The sequence below is a fragment of the Typopeltis vanoorti genome, chromosome 11 (genome assembly GCF_054136105.1).
Source record: "Typopeltis vanoorti isolate ZY-2024b chromosome 11, IOZ_Tvanoo_1.0, whole genome shotgun sequence".
NCBI classification, from domain to species: Eukaryota; Metazoa; Arthropoda; class Arachnida; order Uropygi; family Thelyphonidae; genus Typopeltis; species Typopeltis vanoorti.
The window spans coordinates 40017149-40041906 of NC_143559.1; the positions used below are offsets into that span (position 1 = coordinate 40017149).

General features: G+C 33.9%; 1 protein-coding gene across 7 annotated transcripts in view; it reads right to left on the reverse strand.

The window, feature by feature from the left end:
- spri (Src homology 2 domain-containing protein sprint) overlaps positions 1 to 24758 on the reverse strand; it is a 488442-nt gene that overhangs the window by 271544 nt on the left and 192140 nt on the right. The window contains exon 1 of one of the 7 annotated variants that reach the window (XM_090400602.1): positions 23485 to 23582. The exons of the other annotated variants lie outside the window; for them this stretch is intronic. The gene's annotated coding sequence lies outside the window, so the exon portion shown is untranslated. Of the gene's footprint in view, positions 1 to 23484; positions 23583 to 24758 lie in introns of those variants that run through there. 7 annotated transcript variants of the gene reach the window in all.

The following is a 24758-nucleotide window of genomic DNA, read 5'->3' on the forward strand; positions in this document are numbered from 1 at the left end:
GGTCACTCCTATGCCTCAAGGTATTCTTGACTGTATCCCTGTGTGTTCAAGGGTCCGGTTTGCCTGCTTGCGGGATGAAAAACACCAGATAAACTGGCGGAAAAAACCCTACTGCCCACGCCCAAGACCGGCTAACTTGGCTATGGCTGAGGAAGATCCTTCAGCTCCTCACGTCTCCGACGGGAATCGAACCTAGGACACTCCTTCCCCAGCCATATGGTTGCGAAGCGCAAAGCCACTAGGCTAACCGCGCGGACATTCCACAGGATACACAGTTGAAATAAAAATGAAGGATGAGCAGTCAGTTCAAAAGGTTTGAAGGTGGACTGCAAAAGATCAAAAATAAGCAACTGCTAGTTAGAGAGTTGACAGAAATGACTACAGAAGGAGCCAGATGGCAAAGATTTCATATGGGACTCAACCAATCATATGATAAATGAGAAAGAAGCAAATAAAGTTAAAACAGGATTACATGAAAATGAGGGATGACAGCAGCCAGTGTGCAGCAGAACAGTGCTTGTACAAATACTTCAGAAATGGCATAAAGCAGAGAGAGAGAGAGAGAGAGAGAGAGAGAGAGAGAGAGAGAGAGAGAATCTGTGAGAAAGTGATTAGAATTAAAAGTCAATGAGAGAGGTCACTATTGACTGGGATGCCCTTTTCTAACATGCTATTTAGAAGAATATCATGTGTTCATATGTGAAAACAGTATTCTAATGCTCAAGTGGCACCACCAAGAAGTGACATGAATGGGAAAGAGCAGTAAAATATTTGAAGGCTATGGATAGATATGATATGTTTATGGCAGTAAAGGATTTAAGCATGAAATCCGCTGTTGTATCTGGATATCAGATCAAGATAAAGAAGGAATAATGTGAGATCTTGCATGCAAAAAAGAAGATGTTTGATAGATTCAAAGTTGACAAGGTTATTCTCACTCCATTAGAGATTGGCAAGAAGATATGAAAGTATAAAATATTTCGGCATTAGAGAGTGTGTCAAATTAGGAAAAGAAAGGAGCACAATAACATGAGCAGAATGATGGATAACATTTGAAGTCAGTGAGAAAGAATTTTTGCTTCTTTTTGCTATCCGTCAGTAGTGTTCAACCTTTTTTACTACACGAGCTACTTTTCTATAAAATGTTATTCAGCGATCAACTCTCTTATATAGATCACATTCCCCAACCTGATATCTGATTACGCACAAATAAACAACTAAAAAAAAATACACAACTAAAAACTTTATTTGTGTATTTAAAAATTTATTTATCACTTTTAATTATTTTAATACAACAAAAAAAAACATATTGGAATAAAATATTTAGTTCTCTATTTTGGAAAACCAAAGTTAGAAAAAAAACAACAGATTGATTACAAACTCACAAGTTACAGGAAATGCTGGTTGATTTAAAAAAAAAAAAAGTTAATGTGAAATTTGGCATTGTTTGGACCTAGCAATATTTTCATAGTCAAGTTGATATGAAGAAGTGGCCAATTGCAGACAATCATCCAAATGATCATTTGTAATGTGGTTTCTTAATCGATTTTTTATGACGGTCATATTTGAAAAAGCGGATTCTGACAAATATGACAATGTCGATCCGAAACGCAATAGAATTTTTCTAGCAATATCAGTTAATATTGGGAATTTTTCATGTGCATACTTCCAAATGACTTCATTGTTTATTGATTTTAAATGTAAACTATTCAGAATGTTTATTATCTCAAGTTCTACTTCAGCTTGGTTTATATCAAACAGCCCATTAATTTTATTTGAAATTTCTGTGATGTTCGAGTTTTCTTGAAAAGGATTATTGATAAAAGATACAATCATTTCAGTTTTATTAAAATCTTTAAATCTTGAATTTATTTCTCCCTCAACTAATTCTATTTCACGAATAAATTCTTTTAAATCATAGCGAAGCAGTTCTTGATTTTGTTCAAAAAAATTTAATAAATATGGGAAATGTCTAAATTTGCAGTAATTTATTTGTTTCTTTAATAAAAGTAAGTATTGTTAGAAAGTTTTTATTGAACTTAAGATGCCAATTAAATTTTTATCTCTACCTTGTAACTCTAAATTTAAATTGCTTAATTTCGTACAGAAATCTACTAAAAATGATAAGTGTAACAACCATCTTTTATCACTCAATTGTGGATAAATATCTCCTTTTTCATCAAGAAAAATTTTATATCGTTAATTAATATTTACGATATAAATCTTTCTAAAAATTGACTTCTGTTGAGCCAGTGAACATTATTGTACAACAAAAGTTTCCTATCATCATCTGCCTGTCATTCAAATAACCACCGTCGCAGGGCTTTTCCTCAAACAGAATTTACAATTTTAAATGTAATATCCAAAACATCTTTTGTGTTTAATCTTTTACTACACAGTACTTGTTGGTGAATAATACAGTGGTACGTTAAAAAATCTGGACATTTGTCATCGTTTTTACATAATGAAATGAAGCCTGATTTATTACCTATCATTGCAGGAGCACCATCAGTAGTAATAGACACAAATTTTAAAAGAGGAAGTTTGTGTTGTTTCACAAATTGATCAAATGTCAAAAAAATGTCTTCTCCCCTAGTCCTTCTCAATAACGGTATAATTTTCAAAAGTTCTTTACTTGAATAATCTTGAAATACCATGCGAATAAATACCATTAACTGAGCAATATCGGTGAAGTCGTTTGATTCATCAAATTGTAATGAAAATGCAACACACTGGTGAATGTCTGACATTAACTGAGTATTCAGATCAGCACTTAAAATTTCAACTCTTCTCATTACCGTTGTTTTGGAAAGTTGTAAATCGTTAATTATTCAAAATGATTTCATTTTTATTTTTAAAATCAGAAAATAAAGATTCTGCTGCTGCAAGAAATGATTCTTTTATTTACCCTGCATCAGTAAAAGGCTTTTTTGTTTTTGCTAATAAATGACACGCTTTCAAAGATGCAATAGTGACTTGGTTTATTTATTACTTTCGAAATCATATTTTGTTGTCCAGAAAGTCCTGCCTTTAAATTTATAATTTTTGATTTACGTATTTCGGAATTTTTGGGAAAATCTTCATCATATTTTGCATGTAGTGATCGAAAACGTCTCTCAATATTACCTTTTTTTGGAATTGCTACAGATGAATTTTACAAATCAAACAACAACACTTTCCATTTACCACTGTAAAGAAAAAATCCGTTTCCCATGCCTTGTGAAAATGATACGTCTTCGATTTCTTTGATACACCCATGATTATCCTCAAATTAAACGAAACGCATACGATGTGCTTTTGTTATACGTCTACTTTTGCTATCCAGTTGTCACTGCGACATTGTAAACGTTTATTATTATTTAACTTTGTATATTTGTAATTTCTATTAATTACTCTATGTCTTTTACTCTATACTTTATTCTCCGTTATTCTAATTTGCTGTGCGCGTTTCCTCTCTCTCAGAATCTCTCTTGTTTATCTTATTATGTGCTATGTTTACTACCTTTCGCATTACGAGTCTTATGCCTAAGATATTAGAAAATTTATTTAAAATGAGACTGTGCCATTAATATCTTTGATTAGCAAAAAGAACTCAAATATTCGGCTGGTAGATTTCTCTCTCTCTTTCTCTAACACAAGTTCCTACATTAAAACTTGCGCAAACAGTCGTGGTCTATTCTTTTTCTTAATTTCACGCTTTGGCCAACTCACTTAGATTCCCGCTCAACAAGTCCGATTCTTTTAACAAGAAAGTCAAATGACAATTATTTACATTACTATGAAATAACAATTTTAACGTTAGGGAAATTGCTTTCTCTATCCATCTATAAAAACTCTTTAGCAAAAATTAGAGCCTTCTTTCTTCAAGATTAAATACTTTCTTTAACACATAAGGTTACCTATTCTCGTAAAGAGGTTACCTAAATCTGTGTTAAGTTATCTTTACACATTTGATATCAACCTCTAACATGCCAATTGATTCTCTTATGGACATTTCTTAACACTATTAAACATATATATCTTAAAATCTTAAAAGTCTTTCTTGTATCAACTGTTACAGGAATTATATAAAAGTTTTGAACTTACAAAGGCTCTGTATCTCACATTCAGTCAAAAGTCTTTCACTAAAAGTTCTATGGCAATTCTTTAGTCTCAGATCTTCTTCAGGAAATTTTGGTTCGGCTGCATCTCATCGGGAACGTAGTGGGCTGTGGGCTCATCCAGCTCCGGCAAAAGGTTACTCTCCCTCGGCGAAAAGAAAAACTTACGACAGAAGGTGCTTCAGGAAATTTGCCTTGCCTTTTCTCCTCTGCTTGGGCTCGCCGAAAATGCCTGGATGACTGCCTTCTTTTTCTGCCGTTTCAACAGCTAGAACTGCTGCCAACTGTTAACTGGATCCCTCTTTGGCCTGGAAATTTTTCTCTGGCAATCAGAACTCTTCCTTTCAGCAATTTGAAACCTTGTCTGTGGCCTAGAGGTAGTCTCTCTCTCTCTAGCGACTTCTCGAACCGAGAAGCTCCTTTCTGGAAGCAGGAAACTCCTCTCTCAAGCGACATGGATCTGGGCATGCTCTCTGATGGCGACTCTGGACCAGGCAGCCTCCTCTCTGACAGCAATTCTGGAACTGGGCCCCCTTCTGCTTGCTTCAGTCCCTTTTTATTTAACCTCCAAAGAATCTATATGAGTCTTTCATCTTAAGTTTCAAGTTCGGCACGAGTTTGGTCCTCCACTTTCTTTTCATTGTTAGTTGCCAGCCATCGGAAAGTTGTTTGAACTCTTTCTGACTGACTTCGGAGATGTTTACACTTAGAGCCTGCAAGCCTTTCTCATACATACACGTTTCAGTAACAATCTTTCTAATGCTGCCATGTACAACTTCTGTGACAAAAACATTGCCTTTGTTTTTAACACTCTAACATATTCTTATTAAAGCAGTATATACAGTTAGCTTCAAAAGAGTTATTTACAAAAACATCAAATACAAACTATACCGAGACAAACAAAGTTTTTTTTTTTTACAATATGCACATGGGACTTAACCTAAGTAAAAAAATCGATGTAACGTGCTTTGGAACATTTAATATTTAAGCTACAATCGAGTTTTTACACTTTGCTTATAATCATATTCACTCGGCTCACTGTTTGACTCCACTGATCGAAATTAATTCATTTACCTGGACTTATAAGAAAATTACTGATTTGACAATTTTAATGAAAAATAAATAAATAATAGCAATACACTTAAAGTGAATTAAAAATAATACAAAATAATGATAAATAAAATATTATGTTTTCAGTTTTAATTAAATTTGTAAGTAAGGAGGAATAACCTAAGATCGACCAAAAATCGCTCCGCAATCGACAGGTTGAACACCCCTGCCATAGAGTGTAGGAAAAGGAAACGGGTTGAATTAACAGTTTTTGCTAATATTTGCACTTTGTATTACCATAAATATCACGGCAATTCAAACCACAGATGCTTAAAGTCAAATATGATTAAGCTGCAGGAGAAATATTAATAGAAATAAGAAGTCTGTTTAATAAATGTCTGAAGCAGAAGGAATTATACTGTTATGCTACTGTTGTTTACAAAGTGACAAAAAGAAAATTATTGGCCTATAAGCTTGCTTTCACAAGTATATAAACTATAAAAATAACAAGTGAGGCTCAACCTGATGAATAAGTTGGATTCAGAAAGGGGTTTAGTACAGTGGACTGTCTGCAAACACTGAATTGCTGAAGAAACAAATGCAGAGAATGCCCACCAATTTCCTTGAATTTTTAGCACTACTAAAAAGCTTTTGATTAATTTGTAAACAAACAAGCAACAAGGATAATGCATTTAATATCATAGCAATGAAGAAACAGGGAAGTAGAAGCAAGAAGCAATTGCTTATATCTATATCCTTATATGAATAAAGCAGTTCATTTAAAATAAAGGAGAGCACTACAGAGATAACTATCTCATCAAAATTATTCAGTACAGTAGTTGAATATATCCTAAGTGAACTAGATTGGAGCAATTAATATCGTTGATTTAAAGACAAAAAAAAGTTAATCATTCTGTATGCTGATGACATTGTGGTAATGGCAAACAATAAAATAGAACTAAATGAAATGATGAAAAAACTTTTATACTAAACCCAGTATCAAATAAAAGTATGAAAAAGAATCTGCTTTTTCAAATATGACTGTCATAAAAAATCAATTAAGAAACCAAATTACAAATGATCATTTGGATGATTGTCGGCGATTGGCCACTTCTTCATATCAACTTGACTATGAAAATATTGCTAGGTCCAAACAATGCCAAATTTCACATTAACTTTTTTTTTTTTTTTTTTTTAAATCAACCAGCATTTCCTGTAACTTGTGAGTTTGTAATCAATCTGTTGTTTTTTTTTCTAACTTTGGTTTTCCAAAATAGAGAACTAAATATTTTATTCCAATATTTTTTTTGTTGTTGTATTAAAATAATTAAAAGTGATAAATACATTTTAAAATACACAAATAAACTTTTAGTTGTGTATTTTATTTTAGTTATTTATTCTTGTGTAAGCAGATATCAGGTTGGGGGAACGTGATCTATATAAGAGAGTAGAACGCCGAATAACTTTTTATAGAAAAGTAGCTCGCATAGTAAAAAAGGATGAATACCACTGCTCTATGGCATATATTGTCAGGAGTAAAATGTAATTTGAAAAAAAAAAAAAATTATATTAACAGATTGATTGCTAAAACATAAATCGACATATATAAAATTGTTAAAGTGATGGTGAACATCACACTGATATGTATCAAACATGTGGTGGCTCATTGTCGAGCTGTGTTATGTAATGCATCATAAACTAGTTCTGGCTTCTTAGAACTTTGCATCCTATCAAAGTTGGTTTAAAACAAAACCTTGATTCTTGTTGCATTGCAGACATGTGTCATTTCAGTGGCTTCTCTGAATTTGATGACATAGCTGTTGAATTTAATACACAACATTCTTGTGAGCTTCCAAAGATGTTTTTCACTGGTAATGTAACCTAAGCAAGATTTGTGAGTGTCATTTCTCTATATTTTTCATATGTTCATATGGTGTTGTCAGTAGATATGGTGACTCTTTGAGTGTCTTTATGACACCTTGCTTAAGGGCAGTGATGTGAAATAGCATGTAAATATCTTCCAGTGTTGAAAGAATCCATGTGAATCTTTCCTGAGCATACTGTAGGTCTGTAACAGATAACAGAAATAAATATACCTAATCTCTTAAGTGGTTACCTCAGCATCATGGAGATCTTTGTCATCACTGGTGTAAGGCAAGTTTTAAGTTGTAAAGCTTTAGCATGTCAGCAAATTTACCAGTAACATATAATGCAAGGTTAAGAAACTGCAGCTCTGTAGCTGTTTTCTTGTATACTGAAACATTTGATGGTGTTTGTGAAATGCTATTTGTAGTTTTAAGATTATAGCCATTTTTGAGGAGTATCTTTATGAGGCAAGCCATTTCTTGTTCCTTTTTGGTGGTGGTGGTGGTGTTGTCAGTAGATATGGTGAATGTTCTATTTTTGAGTGTCTTTATGATACCTTGCTTCATGGCAGTGATGTGAAATAGCAAGATTTGTTTAAATATCTTCCAGTTTTTTACTACAAACTATGCAATATAAGCATTGCATACTGCAAAAAGACTGTTTTGATCAGTAACTGAAATCAGAACACCTAGAAAAGGAAGACTCCTTTTTTTTCCATTTTCTGTTGTAAAATAAATTTCGCAATTTAAACTATTCAGGGAGTTTGTAAAACAAAGTGTTTCTTTTTAGGACCCGACCAGACAAGGAAAATATCATAAAATTAGTTTAATCCTTTATCCAAGTGTGAGCAAACAAAGTTTGCACCTGAAAGTATCTTCAGGACTAGGGGTAAGGTGGTACAACACCAGGGCAACTCGTTGCAAAGGTGGAGCAAGCTACCAACACTCCTATCTCAGTATCTCCTATAATGCAAAACACATCTCCTTGCAGATATGTCTAATGTTATGCATTAAGGGAAGAGCCACTACCCAGACTAGTTTCGACCTTTATTGAGGTCTCTTCAGTGGGAGCCAGGCCCAAGTGGAGATACCAGGCAGAAGCATTAGCAGGTCATCTCTACCAAATGGTTGCCAAATGGTGTGCCACCCTTTTGTAATAAATTACTAGGAGTGTTGGTAGCTTGCTCCACCTTTGCAACGAGTTGCCCTGGTGTTGTACCACCTTACCCCAGTCCTGAAGATACTCTCAGGTGCAAACTTTGTTTGCTCACACTTGAATAAAGGATTAAACTAATTTTATGATATTTTCCTTGTCTGGTCCTGAAGATACTTTCAGGCACAAACTTTGTTTGCTCACACTTGGATAAAGGATTAAACTAATTTTATTATACTCTAACCAAGTGAAAAATAAACTTTCAACATCTTTCTCTAAATCCAGAGTAATTTATTAAAAAAGGGTGGCACACCATTTGGCAACTCCTATAGGTAGAGATGACCTGCTAATGCTTCTGCCTGGTATCTCCACTTGGGCCTGGCTCCCACTGAAGAGACCTCAATAAAGGTCGAAACTAGTCTGGGTAGTGGCCCTTCCCTTAATGCATAACATTAGACATATCCGCAAGGAGATGTGTTTTGCATTATAGGAGATACTGAGATAGGAGTGATGTAAGCTTGCTCCACCTTTGCAAGGAGTTTCCTGGTGTTGTACCACCTTACCCCCAGTCCTGAAGATACTTTCAGGTGCAAACTTTGTTTGCTCACACTTGGATAAAGGATTAAACTAATTTTATTATACTCTAACCAAGTGAAAAATAAACTTTCAAGGAAAATATCATTGACACACCTAAGTCATACTTTGGGATACTGTGTGGTATTTTTCAAGGGTAGTCTTTTCAAATGATTCCATGTATATATATCTGCTAAGTGTGGAGAAATTGAAGTCCAGTGGTAGGCCCTGTTTCTGTTTGTAGTAAATCTCTAAACTCAACAACATGCTCTTTAGACAAATTTTATATTTTAATTCCAACTTCTCATAGATTTTTATTATTTTTAATATATATTTTGCCACTTGTTCTTTCTCCAATTCTTGTATTTCTAGAGTATTCTCTTCCTATTCTTTCTACGTAATCTTGTTTTCAATAGTGTATAATCAATTTCCTCATATGTACCCTCAAATGGTGTACAGGCTACTATGACAGTACCACATGATTAAATTTACATTATTACTAATAACCTATTACTGCCCATTAACAATTTTCTTTCAAATTAGTCTGTTATTTGTAAGCACCCAATTTTGTTATATCTAACATTTCATTCTTTAAGGCACTCCTAATTGAATCAATCTACCTATATCTTGGTCATCCTTTGGGTCTTTTCTTGCCATCTTGGCATCAAACATCTGTTTTGCTAATCTTTCCATTCTCATTCTGTTTAAGTGACTATACATACCACCTTAGATTAGCCTTGCTCATGCATTCTTGAATGCTAACAATATTGACTTCTTAGCCACAGATGACCAAGTGCTTTATTTCTAACTCAACTCTTATATCCATAAGCTAAAACTAGTTTGAACATCACATTATATACTGCTAGTTTAGTGTTTTGGCTAATTTGTCTTATTCCATATAAATGTATGCAACTGTCTTCCAATCATATCAGCTTGGCTTATTCTGTTGTCTATTTCCATATTTAATTTACCATCTTCAGTAAAAACTGTGGCTAATTAGTTGAAATATATTACTTCTTCTATAAAAACACATTCTTGAATGCTAATAATATCGACTTCTTTTTTATATTTAATTAATATTATTTAATTAAATATAAAATATTTAATTAAATAGACTATAATTAATATTATTATAGTCATGTATATAATAATATTATATACATGACTATATAGCATTGAGGTAACACCACCATAATACTAGACACCAGCAAAAGACTAGTACAGGTTTCATTCTTGTTGCCAACTAGAGAAACTTTTTCAAGGCCAACTTCCTTCGAGTTCCTGAGTTTATCTATCTTTGACGTAGGATTTTTTTCTTCTCAGCAACTGAAAATTGAATTGCAGAACTCGCATTTCAGGGAATTGTAGTATAAAACTGTCACTGGATAAACTGAAGGAGGTGAATGCAGCAGTTTGAACAATGATTTAACATTTTATTTAAATTTTGTGTTATAATTTAAGTTCTGTTTTATTTAAATAGAATGGATGGTTGGGTTTGAGTATTGATTATTGTGTTCAAACACAATTATACTCAAGCAAGTTTCCAAATAATATTTTTCATTTAAATTTTTGATTAAGGTAATGTCCCATTGTTTTTATTTAAACAAAATGTTTTCTGGAAAAGGAAAGGTCATGGACACATTTTTTACATATGTCACTATGTAAGATTCCCTCCCCCCTCCACTGTGAGCATTTGCGCTGCAAAAAATTCAAGTGAAGACTGATAGTTATTCAAAGAAGTTGTATTAGAATTTGAAGAGCAATAAAGACAACAAGCAAATACAGCATAATGAGGTATAGACATTTTGAGCAGAGATCAAAAGTAGTAGATTCTTGGTTTGACTTTATCTGGCACAGAGTAAGAAATTATGATGCATGCATATGTACTAACCTTGTGATTGAAGAAATCAAAGTGTATTTTGAATAGGAGAACAGTGGTTATGGCTGCTAGTTGAAAACAGCAAGCTGAGTTCACTTAAAGCATCAGTGTTGATGAAGTGGATGCGGAAAGGTTTATTAAGATGCTTATGTAGCTCATGACCAAAGATCAGCAAATTGTTATGGGTTTTATTTTAGTTGTCAATCAAAGGATCTTCAAGTCTTTGCTGCTGCTTTTCTTTTTTTCTTCCCAGATGGCTCCTGAATTAGTCAATCTTTGGAGCAGGTAATAATCCTCCTCCTCCTCCCTCACAAACTTAAAAAAAAAAAACATGCAATTTCAGTCAATGATACTTATCAGGAATTAGGAACATGAGACCCCCATATGTCCAGAAATTATCAGCAGTGGTAAACTCAATTACCAGTGATGAGTAAGAGGAGAAACTGGCTACTCATCAATTTCCAAACATGAGGGATAAATAGATGGAGGATTTATCCATTTATTTTTATTTATGTTTTTGTGTTTCTTTTGATTTTTTTTTTAAAATTTTTGCTATAGTTCTTGTGGGAGTTCATCCTTGTTGATAGTGTACTTTTTCACAAATTCAAAAGATAATTGACTGCAAACCCATACATCAGCTATGAAAGGTAACACACCTTCTCGTGACTGACAGCAGAGAAAAATTAAACAGTATGGGCTCGCATTAGCAAACTAGCAGATGAGAAGACTTGGCAAACACGTCTCCTGTGCACAAAGCTTCCTAATTCCTAGCAAATGCACCAACAATGATTACTCTATGCCCCCCTCCACACACACATGCACATCTGATTTAAGTGGCAGCAAGACTGTTTGCTATCTGATCAAGAAGTCTTCTGAAGCATTACTATGTAATAACTAGCAGCTGACCTGTGGAAATACTTTATTGCTGTACTGTCGGGAGAAATTTTGTGTAGTTGAGAATGTCCTCTTAATGAATGACTTAACCTCATATCTCTAATTCTTCCCAATGAATTAAAATATCTACTACATAATTACAAATTTAATTTTTCTTCATCCTTACTTCTTTATTCTAAGAATAAATTTTCTTTCCTGAAAAATCATAGAATTTCAATCATTATGCCAAAATAATTTTGATTACAGTCTGTTTCATTCAAGACTGTATGATATGAGACCAATATTGTGGTTTGTTCATCTTGTGGGATAAAACCCCTCCCTTCTATCATATAAAGATCAATTAACTCATCTTGGGCCAAAAAAAAGTTAAGACCAGTGTGTCCATAAAACTTTCACAAAAAGAGTTGGTCTGAAAATAATTCTGATGGTTGGGGGGTGGGAGGGGGAGCATAGAATTCCTTCAAATGTTTAATTATACTACAGATGAAAAAAGTTACTACAGACTATGTTGTGACCAGAGCTGAACAAGTGGAGCACCTTTCCTAGGAGCAGCAAAGTTAGGTGCACAATAATTCATGCAAATAGTAATGTACTATTATTTTTAAGAAATTATTTTTAAATAAAAATTAAACACTAATCAGAGTCCTTCAGATGCAAGGAGCACAAATTAGAATTTTGCTCAGGAAGCAAATATTCTGATAAGACTATTATCATATAAGCACAAAGATACCTTGCGACACTGACAGAAACTGTTTATAATCTGGGTTCCAACTGTGATTTGCACTCAACACATGAAGATGCATAAGTTTGATTTTTGAATCAAATTTGAAATTTTAACAGTGACTTTCAAATGTAAGCATTTGTGTTTGATATATACTTTGAAATCAGTATCTAAAATTTATGGAAGGAGAAGAAAAACATAGTCAAAGATAAAAATAAAGAATGAAATTACAAAAGATTACTATAACACAAAATTCACATTTGCTAATAGAAATGTCTTTTAAATAAATGCCAGTGCATTCAGATAAGTATATTATAATAAAATAAGTCAAACATTCAATACAGAATTACATAAACAAAAATCATGACATGAAACTTGCATTTTGCATCTGATTTTATGCGAGAAAAAAAAAAAAATAAAAATAAAAATTCCTATCATAACTCAACTCACAGTTCATTTCCTTCCTTCTCTTGAATGTTTGAAATTTGAAGAGAAAAATGCTTAATGTCAACTACGCATTTTATGTTTCTTTAATATTCTGCAAATTACTATAAAAATTAATAATAATAAAAAAACTGCAGTATGTACACAAATAAGTAGCACTGGTATGCAGAAAGAAACAATGCACACTGTGTGTGTGTGTCTAGCTGGGATGCATCGTTCGTACTAGCAGCTAGCCACACTACTTACGATTCCAGCATGAATGAAAGTGAGGTTTAATATAGAACATATTAATCCAAGGGAGGGAGGATTAATACATGGTGATCACTCTCCCGAAACACTGCAGCCTTGCATCTGTCGCAATTATATCAAATGAAAATGGAATAGATAAAAATTTACATTTTGAAAAATGAGTAAGACAAGATTTTTTATTATTATTATTACTTAACACCTCCAGGGAGTCCAAAGAATCATCGAGGGAGGGTACTTGCTTTACAACTCTCCATCTCCACCACTCCAACAGCTGCAACTTCCTTCATCATCTACACTAACACCATCTACCACAACCACCACCACCACTAGTATTTTCACAGACAGTCGCAAACACCCATGCCTGGGGTGGGATTTGAACACACAGCCTTTTGGCTGGAGAGTGGATACTCTAACCACTCGGCCAACCAGGCCGGCAAGATAAAACTGTTTAATTCTTAGCATGTTGTAAGATGTAAAAGATTTAATAAATTATTTTTTCAAAACATGATATGAATGATAGTTTTTTTGTTTTTTTTTTTTTTTGGGGGGGGGGGGGGGGGGGGCTGACAAAATTTCTAGGGGTTTCAAGAAATTTGGAGGCCCACATTCGTATCTTGCACAGGATCCAAAAATATCAGGCCGTCGTGATTTTGCACTTTCAAGTGTTTTGGTCCTCCAACTAAAATATGGGAAAAGGGGAAAGAAAACCATGGAGCCTATGTGCTTAACTCGGGGCATAAGTGGCTAAAAAATATGTTATACATTATCTAACCCTTAGCCACCTCTTGTACTATTATTAATGTATTACGAAGACCAACAATCTTGCATAGATAGGATTCAGAAATGCTTCTCAAAGTTCCACATTGCAGAATAATGAGCGGTACAAATCCACTGATGACAATTTTTATGCAACAGAACAGAAATATTCTTACTAGAAAAACGTTCACACCCTCCCCATTTGAAATGGTGCACGATTTTGCGTTAACTAGACCAAATAATGAAGAACATGGAGTAATTGATAGGTTCAACTTTATAATTTTAATAATAGCGATGACAGTGACCGTCGCTAAGTCAAGATTAACAATATTTAGTTTATATCTGCGTTTACATGTGCTTCACTATAAAAATTAAAAAAAAAAAAACTAAAACTCTGCATTTCAACAATGGAAGGTAGTTTAAAAAAGCTGCACTGCTTTACATGAAAATAATGTAAAATAACCACGCAAAGTGTGGCAGTTTTATTATTTCCTTAGTTTATTTTCACATTTCTTTTATGTGACCATGGGATAGGGATTTTTATTTTCTATTATTTTTGGTATGCAGAAATGAAACAATGCACACTAATCCTTGGGTAATCCAGAAATACCTCTTCACACACACACATTACTCTAGAAACCAAACACTGGAAAACTTTAAGTCACTTCAGGTTTCCACAATAAGTATTAATTTTAGTGAAATGAAATTAGTGCTTATTGTGGAGACCAAAATCATACCACAATCATATCCAAGCTTCGGGATTCGAACCTGCAACCTACTGATTGAAGAGCAGATATGCTAACCTCTCAGCGAATCCAGATCTTTATTTATCTTTATCTGAGAATCAATCAATCAATAAAAATAAATAAAAGCTCTGTAATAAAACCTATTGTTTTTATTTTGAAATAATACATTAACATCAGTTCAAAGACCTATATATATATATATATATAATTGTTGTTAACAGATATCACCATGGAGTCCAAAGATTCATCGTAGGAGAAATAGAAACATAATTCACAGCATGCGCCCTCCACAATGCAAACAAAATTTCATCATGAAAGTAAGAAACTAATTATTAACCATTATTAACACGGTGCCTATGTTAATAAGAAACCATTATTAACACAGTGCCTATCATACCTCTCCTTAAACTGGTTCACTGACAAACTGAGAACCACCTCAGGCATTCCACTAATTCACCACCCTTGATTAAAAAAAAAAAAAAAATCCAAAACTGAATCTTTACTCAACATCTAATGACGAGCTCTTGTTCTGTCACCACTTGCCATATACTCAAAAAGTTCCTCTACCTCCATTCTATAAAACCCTTTCACAGTAGCTTGAATGTTTCTATCATGCCATCTCTCTTCCTTCTGCCAATTTTTGTAAGCCACAAATCTTCATTCGATCTATCTTGGTACAATACATTCCACAGACCCCCCCCAACCATCTTGGTTATTCACCTCTGAATCCTCTCAATCACCTTCACAACAAGAAATGCAGGTGACCAGATCTGAGCACAATAGTCCAGATGTGGACGTGTCAGACTTATAAAGAGGAATGATGATTTTTCTGTCCCTACAAGGGATTTTCAGCATCCAAGTAATCTTTTGCAGGGGTCATTGTTGCAAAAATTTGCAACATGACCCCTGCATTTCAGTTCCCTATCAACCGTAACTCACAGATCCCTAGCTTCATCAATTTCAAGTAATGAAACCTCACCAATAGAATACACAGACTGAAAGTTTTTCAATCCAAAGTTAATAACTTTATACATTTTGCTACATTAAAAGAAAAACCATTATCCTTTGACCACAATGACAGCTGAATTAAATCATTATGCAGGATTGCTACATCATCTTTATGTACTATATAGATCTTCCCAACTTAGCAACATCGCAAACTGAATATCACTCTTGTGGAACACCACTGGTCAATTTTTTGACTTTGGACTCTGCTCCACCATATGCTACTCTCTGATGCCTGTCTCACAATCACTCTCTTATCCACCTCACCCATCCTGTATCCATTTCCATTTGTTTTAGCTTAATAGATTCGCAATGCACCATATCAAATGCTTTTGCGAAATCCAACAATATAGGCATTACCTTTATCCAACTCTAGTGTTACTTTGTTATAGAAACAAAATAAATTGCTAAGGCAAGATCTTCCCTTAACAAAACCATGATGACCTCTAAAAAGTATCAGATTATTTTCCACCTAATCTTGAATTCTGGCTTTAACCGACTTTTCCAAAACATTAACCACCACTCTCGAGATAGTAACAGGTCTGTAATTTTCAACCTTCCTTTGTTTTTTGACTCGCCATTTATGCAATGGAACTATCATACATTCCTTCCATGCTTTTGAAACTACACCTGAGCTGAGACTTAAATTAAAAAGCCTAGTTAATGGTAAGGCCAGTTCCCTTGCACATTAATGCAACCAGGGCTGGTGCTACCATTTAAGCAAACTAGGCAACCGCTTAGGGCACAAGCTATGAAGGGGTGCAAAACTTCAAGCTATGCTTTATTCATACTTTACTAAAATATCAAAATTAAATAGTGATATATGATTTAGTTATCGATTCTTTTTCCTTATCCCTCACACATCACACTATTTTACTATTTAACTCTTGGTTCTTTTTTGTTCCTTACCTAAATGATTTGAACTTACCGCTGTTTAAAATTCAGTTAAGATAAATATTTTAAAACATTAACATTTTAAAATATTAAATTTCGGTATTTTATAACTTTTTTTTTTTTTGTAAATGAATTAGAACAAGAATTTTCAAAATAATTAAAAAAAAAAAAAAGCCCCATTAATTTAACCGGAAAGACATTTTAGTTTATGAAATAAGGGGCGCAATTGTAAACTTTGCCTAGGGCGCAAAATAACCTGGCACCGGCAGTGAATGCAACACACACACACGCCGAAATCCCACCTAATATGGAAGAATTCACATTGGGATTTTTTAAATATCCCAAGCACCTCTAGTTCGTCTACTTCAAAGTTCATATTCATGCCTGTCTCATCAGCTACTATATATCAATGATTTCAGAAACTGGACGTTTATTTATGAGGAAATACGAACTTGTATCAACTTATACTAAAATTAATTCCAAACGTAAATTTTTCCCTCCGTTTCTCATATTATAATCAACTACTGTATAGTTGCCATAATTATTCATATAAAATAATACACACCGATTACTATGTGGATGCACTCGTTATTCTATGTAAATCAACATACATACTTTACACCGGCTTCTAATACTGGTAATTACTATAATTTCTTTAATGTAGTCTTTAACTTAATATATACTGCAACTGCAATTTGTGATTTAATTACATTGTCGCTACAATGTTTTAAAAGTTTTATTCTAAATTCCATTATCTCAATAGACAAGTGCAGCAAGCAGGAATTGGAAACCTGGTAGAACAGAATCATATTTTCTGAGCTCACATGCTATGGCTCAAAAAATATGCTATATCAGCATTTTTCAAATTGCAGGTGACGACCCATTAGTGGGTCGTGAAATTAATTGAATGGTCACAACCAGTATTGTTTAATGAATAGTATAAAAAATGTGCAGCGTCAGGTGGTGGGGGAGCAGGGTTTGACTTTCTTCCCTAGGGATCACTCTCATCAGCATCTGCCTTTATTATATATTATATAATATATATATAATACCATTTAACTTGCAGACTGATGTCGGTTACAAATTATTATTGCGTTTTCGGAAAGGAAGTTATCGAGCGTCATATGTTTCATGAAGATTTTGTTTCAGTTTTGTTTAGGGTCGCCACATAAATTGTATTTCTTTTTTATTGTAAATAAAAATTTACAGTTAAAGTTAAATTGGTAAACAGTTAGTATGACAATCACAAACATCATGTTCCTGGCAGGACCCGAACCCACAGTCTCTTGGCTAGACAGCGGAGATGCTAACCAGTCGACCAACCAGGCAGGCGCTAGTTGAAGTCAAAACGGTGTTGTATTCTTAATTGCAAAATAATGCATAACGTTGTGAAACAATCAGATGACTAACTTATACCTTTAAGGTTTTTTTTTTCTTATCCTTCTATAAATAAAGTTTCGTTTATTATAATGAATTTAAGATAGCATGACATACTTATAAAGCCATATCCAGAATCTTAACTAGGACTGTAAACTGTCAGAATATTGTAGGGTTTTTTTTTTTTTGTAATAGTGGAGCCTTTTCAGCAACGCGAATATGACTATGCTTTTATAGTAACGTACGTTACTATAAAAGCATGGTCAATTATAATACTACATCATGTTGCTAGAGTACCATTGCATATTATTCCATCGTTATGACTTTTCCTGGTTATAGGAATATTCTGCTATACAATATGATAGTGTCGTCAAGGACACAAGCAAATTACGGTGTCAAAAATAGTACACCAGTGTCAATAAGTATGGGTGTGAATTACGAAGGATACAGCGATTCAGCTCGATATGAGCACCAAAAGGAGATAAATGATACTGCGTATTAGTGCGTTAGAAGCGATGAAGGGCGTAGTATTTGTCTACAAGCAAAAGCGAATTGTCCATAAAGTTATCTGACAAATACCAGATGGAAAAGTGCTGCTATGATGTGACATCAACACGATAGGCTGTATTAAATGATTTTTGAATACTAGTCAAACTGATTTTTCTCCTATCTATTAGCCTTATGCCTCAGGAAGATGCCTATAGCGACGGCATGGTATGTTTATGTGTATTCTAACTTTTTTTCGAGTGGAAAATCGATTTTTTTTACTATAGAGAGGCCCTATAGCCTGAGAGCAAGTAACTCTGCGAAGAACGATAATGTCCAATAAACATCTTTAACACGAAATTCACAAGTAAACACCTTTTATTAAGCAAAGCTATTACCAACTCAGCCAAGGAAGCGCCAAAAATATTAACAGTACATATTTTACAGCAAATAATAACGAACCGATATATATATATATATATATATAAATCTAAATTATAATGGATTACAAGAAGGTAGTCGAGATCGTTTATCCTGAAAGTGGGATATCTGAAGAATAAGTTCAACTGCTGTTAAATCTACATAAATTACTATCTTCCTCCTGCTCTGAACATCAATTACGGTACATTAGACGACACGGCTGTATCTTAAACCAACGCTTCCAAAATTGTGGATTGCGACCCCCTTTTTTTCGACGGGGGAAGTAAAATATTTTAATTTTTCCAAGGGGGGGGCCTCTACATCCATAAGTTTGGGAAGCACTGTCTTAAACAACAGATATACAGTATAACATCCACTGTTCTGTTCGTTTAATAACATACTTTTTCATGAGAATATACTATTAGGTAGCTTCATGACAGTACCGCCGGAGTTCAGCAAGCTAGTCTTATTAGTATAAACCAGTGCTTCCCAAACTAATGGATGCCAAGGCCTCCTTTAGAAAAATTAGAATATTTCACGGCCCTCAGAGAAAAAAAAAAATCGTAATATAGACATATATTATTATAATATTTATTGTATTTATATTCAATACAATTTATATTCAATATAATTTATATTCAATATTTTGTGTTTGTAATTTTTTTTTTGTGTTTCTTATCAATACCTTTGAAATGAAACTTATATGAATAAGCATATATTTACTAATATTTATTAATCGCCGAAATACGCAAGAAGCAAAATTTGTGAACCAACCCCAATGTATGATTTTTTCCATTAAAATATAAAAAATAACAACAAAAAAATAATAAAAATTAAAGACCAAGTAATTTTTTTTAAGATTAAAAAAAAAATCTACTTAGTCTTAAAACATTTTAAATTTGTTTTCATTATTTCACCCCCCCCCCCTCAACAAAACTTACGGCCCACAATTTGGGAAGCGCTGGTATAAGCTATGAATACTGTTATTTGTAAGCATTACTTTAGAGCACAGTTAATTTTACGCATATCGCTATAGGGGTGAGAAACCTTTACTGAGTCAATAGCAATACGTATAAAATATATTTTTATCAGGGAAAAATAAAACTACAGCAACACTTGGTTGAAATATATAACTATAAAAAAAATCATCCATTATATCATCCATCCATGTGGAAGAGTTCACACAATGCACTGAACAGTTGAGAATCTGGACAACTCGTCTTATCCTTTTGTCATTAAGAGAGTGTGACGTGAGCAAAAAGTAATACAGGATATTGCTATTTTTTAATTATCAACTCGCAAGGCTATAATACCAGAAGGAAAAAGTCATTTCATCTGAATCTTCTCTCATGAGATCTGGGGCCTCATGGGCCAACCCTAACTCCACAGCAGAATCGCTACTACTAATTGTTTTCATCCGATTCAGAATATGTCAATAAAGGCAATGAAACTGAAATACAACAGCTTACACAAAGCGAATTAAACGATATGGAGAGAGACTGATGCCTGCCAAAGAATTCTGAACACAAAAATTCTGGAACAGAGACTCGAATCTAAAACTTGCTTGATTCAGAGACATCTTTATACCATATTTTTCGCACAAAGGCTCATTAACTATACTTCACTAACTCATCTAAAAATGTTTGAAAGTTGTTCAAAGCTCTAATGTCGTGTCCATCCCAGTTACTCATTCTATTTACTTACGATTTAAGAACATCTTGAACTTCGAGATAAAGTGGAATATAAAAGAAACGCGAAATTATTTTGTGGAGATATGAAAACTTTCTCTACGCTTCTTAGATCAGCAATCCCACCAAAAAGGATGAGAAATCCTAAATGGACTGCTATCCAGTTAAGTAAAAAACTCAGTGAGCAAGGGGATTTCATTCTAGGCGCTAAAAATATTTTATGAAGAGTTTAGTGGTTTCACATGTTTGTAACTTATTATAAGACATGTTAAAATATAAATATCTTTATAATTCGCATTTAAATGCAATATTATAATCTCTCATATTACCTTTTTTCTGGGGGGGGGGGGTACGCTAGTGCTACTAATATTTAAAAGGAGCACACATATCGAGATACTGAAAAACACTACATTGGACAAAATAGTGAAAGTTTTAATAGCCAGTTATGTGAATTCAATATGCATACGGTAGAAACAAAAATTATTAAATTTTCAATGATAAAACCAATTTAATAAGATGAAGTAAATTTAGTGGAGAGTTCCGACCGCGTGGTTCGAACTATTTGAATTTAAATTTTTAATGCAAACAGTTCGAACTACACGGTTGGAAAGCGATGATGCCGTCACCCAGAAGTTGCCCTTAAGGAGTTCAGTTGATACATGCCAAGAGACATATTTTCTCGCTCTTATTTTTTTAGTTATTGAAAAATTATAGAATAGACTTTGCATTTATCTGCGACAATATGGCGACAAAAATATAAAAGTAATCACTATTTTAAAAAAAGTGCCTCATATCCCTGGGAGTACGTTTACCACCACTTCAGGAAACACTGATGTATCATGTCTCTGTTACAGCTTTCCGAGTCTTTCAGATGTCATGCTCAAAAAAATGTATTATGGTGTCAAATAAAGCAGGCAAATGGTTGGAAATAACTGAAAAGGAGGCATGCGTTGGTGGGTTCAAAAATGTAGTAACAAAATGTCTTACGAACAATGATTCTAATTTGACGGCCAAAAAAATAAAATAAAATCTTTCCACGTGTATATTACCTCATGCAACATAATGGAAAGTTATTGTGGGACACAAATTTCCATTAACCTAAGCATAAAATGAATGAAAAATAATGTCGTTCGTAATAATTTGTGCACTCTGATTTTTGATGTTGTTGACGGACAACACCAAAGTTTGCTGGCCTGGTTGGCCCAGTGGATAGCGCTTATTCGAATCCGCTATTCAAATCTTATTATGGTCGGGTATTTTCTTTTTTAAAAATCTTACTCCCCAAAGAATTTGTAAATGTCTTTGGTTGTAAGATGGTTTTCACCTCCCAGTATTATACCACCATCCTCCTTATTCAGAAGACATGAAGTACATGGAAGGAATTTCATTTGCTCTCAAGAGCTAATTCCGGATTATTTAACCGGTAATCCACCTATGGTACTAATTTACGTTAGGTTTACGATTTTTCGCAGGTGTAATGCAAATAAAAATCTCTCTCATACTGCAGAAAAAACAGTGCATCCCACGATATCCGTTTTTTCATTATGATTAATTACAAACTAGTTAGTTATTCCTGCCACATAGTCATCTTAGCCAGAAAATGATTTTGATATCATTTTCTGGCTAAGAGAAACACGATATCTCCAGATATCGTGTTTCTCTATGGAGATTTTCATTTCGCTGCAGATTTCTTCGTTAGTCCAATCTTTGTGAATTTTTCCAATTTTTGGAAGTCTAAATAACAAATTTCGAACATCCGCAAATAACCAGCAATATTTGAGTACCAACAGTTATCACAGATGTGATGAAGTTTTGAAGACATCGTGATGATGCGCCTCATCAGAAAGAACTGTATTACCTCAGAAACGTTCCTAATAAATTTACCTATGGATCTTTAACGTAAACTTAGGTTGTTGGGCAATATGGCGGATCGCTTTGTGTTCCACGCGTTAAGATGCTACTCAAAAAATATCCTTATATTTTTGCAAAAAAAAATGTAAGAAAGTTTCGATGGGATAGAAAATGCATTTTCAGGGGAAGGGGAAAATTCTCTAAGGGCACACTATTAAGCAGGTTTTTAAGAACTCGAGTTCCTTGGCAGTGACAAACCAATGAACTTAAACGAAAATGGTGGGTGTGTGCGCATATATTATTATATTATTCATTAGGACACTAGCCCTAAACAGTGACATGTATTAGTGAGGCATGAAACACATCGACTGCTGAAAAACTACGCTGTAAATTCTGAACAAAAAAACATACGTGTTGCTAAAAATGCCATTATTGATAAGTGCTTTAAATTCGAAGTTCCTCCTCTTGTTGTTCCCATTGCTTGTTTATTCCTTTCTGGACGGAAAGTTAGCTACCAACAGAAACAAGTAATCCATTGTTTTGACAAACATATTCACAGGATGATATAGTTCAATACTTTAATATTCTTTTTGAACAGCTCATCGAACTGTCAAAAAATACACGCTGAAAGAATAAATAAATAAATTAGGTATTTACAAACCAAACTCAAAAGTCGACTGTGGGCACATTTGTACAGCGTTAACTTTGCAATTAATTTGATTCATTCACGCATACAATAACAGGCAATCAATGCGACGTGTGCTGCGGCAAAATAGTGCGGGATACGTAGGTAGCAGGCGCATTACATTCGAATGAACGACAAACAACGCTCTATGACAGATGGCCTTTCGTGACATTTCTCTGGGCACTTCAGACGTTCAGTACGAAGCATAAAAGATGCGGTGAAAGTGCAAAATTGAAACGCAACAATTCTTTCCGTGTGGTCGTTCATAATACATGTTGGGAAAGCACAGATCTGTTGTTTTCCATAAATGGTTTAAATCAGGATTTATTAATAAAAGTAACCTTTCAACAAAGCTTGCCTGATAAAAGTCAGAGAGAAGATGTACAATATAAGTTATATCGATATAAAAATAAATAAATAAAACATTCAATTAAGAAAAACAATATATCATAAGAAAATGAGGTCGAACCACGTTTCAGGAGAGGTTCATATTCATAACAAAAATGCTGCATATTAAAAAAAATAATAATTGAAGTCTATCATTGAACTTTCGCATGTCGAGCAGCATTTTTTAATGCTGAAAATTCTATAGTGAAAGTTAATTAATATCAAACAATACTTGTCATTGATGAAACAGCATTAACTTACTCTTGATATCAGTTTATTAGCGACTAGCTAGGAAGCATTAGTTAACTAAATAAAAACACATACGTAGTCCTGCAACGTTAAATATTTTCATTTCTGGAAAGCAAAGAGGCGGCACTTTCCAAATTAAGAATTATGAATGTGTTTTTTATATATTATATTATTAATTTTTCCCTGCAATGCAAGATACCTAAACAACTCGAACAAAAAAATAGGACAAATAACTTTTTTAAATAATAATAATAATAAATAAATAACCACACACACACACGCGCGCGCGCGCGCGAGAAATCAAACATAGAGCAGTACTGTGAGCAAGTGTGGAGAAAAAGAAAGAAAGAAAAAAGAAACACCTGAACAGGTTTCCTAACAGTTGTATATGAAGGCTGTTCCAAATTACAGAAATTATGGAATGAAAGAGGGGATGAGAACTTCGTTCGGTAAATATAAAGTTGAACTGTGGATAGATGTGATGTTAGTCAGCAGCTGTTCGTATTTTTTCACATGCCACCCAGAGGAAGGAAGAGGGCAACTGCCAGCCTGGTTGGCTAAGTGATCAATTTATTCGCTCTTCTACTGCGGGTTTGAATCCCGCCATGGACGTTTGTAATTGTCTTTAGGTGGGAAATGAATTCATCGTTCGGTGTGAGACCACCGCCAAGCTTACTGGAGGTCTGAAGTGGATTGGTCTCTAGAGCAGGGTTTCCGAACTATATAAAAATAGAAAATCCTTAGCCCGCCAAAGGTACGAATGTACTTATGGGTTAAAAAAAAAAAAAAATCGTGGATTCCCGCTACATATAAAAAAAAAAAAAAGAAATCAGAACAGCGCCATTGAAAATATCTGCAGAACATGCAAAAGGAAGACGCAGAATATTATGAAAAAAGTGATTCAAATGAGTAGTGAAGGGTGTGTGTGTGTGAGAGAGAGAGAAACGGGGAAGGGACAGAAGTTGCATCCAGGCCCGGCTGGTGGCGTGTGCGAAGTGTGCAATATACACAGGCGCCGCAGAAGAAAAGGCGCCTAAAAGATGTCAAAAAATATGAGATAAGAGTTTAAACGAACAACGAATGGTACATATAATTATGAATGTACATAGTCTTCCGTTCGGGCCCCCTTCAGATCTTTCCGGAAACGAAAATTCTGAAATTGTATCCTGGACCCGATTATACCACTGTAATTTTTTATTAAAATTTACGAAAATATACCTAAAATAGTTCTTTATTTTTTGATGTATCATAAATCAACTTATGATTAATTGTTGAGTTCCGTGTAA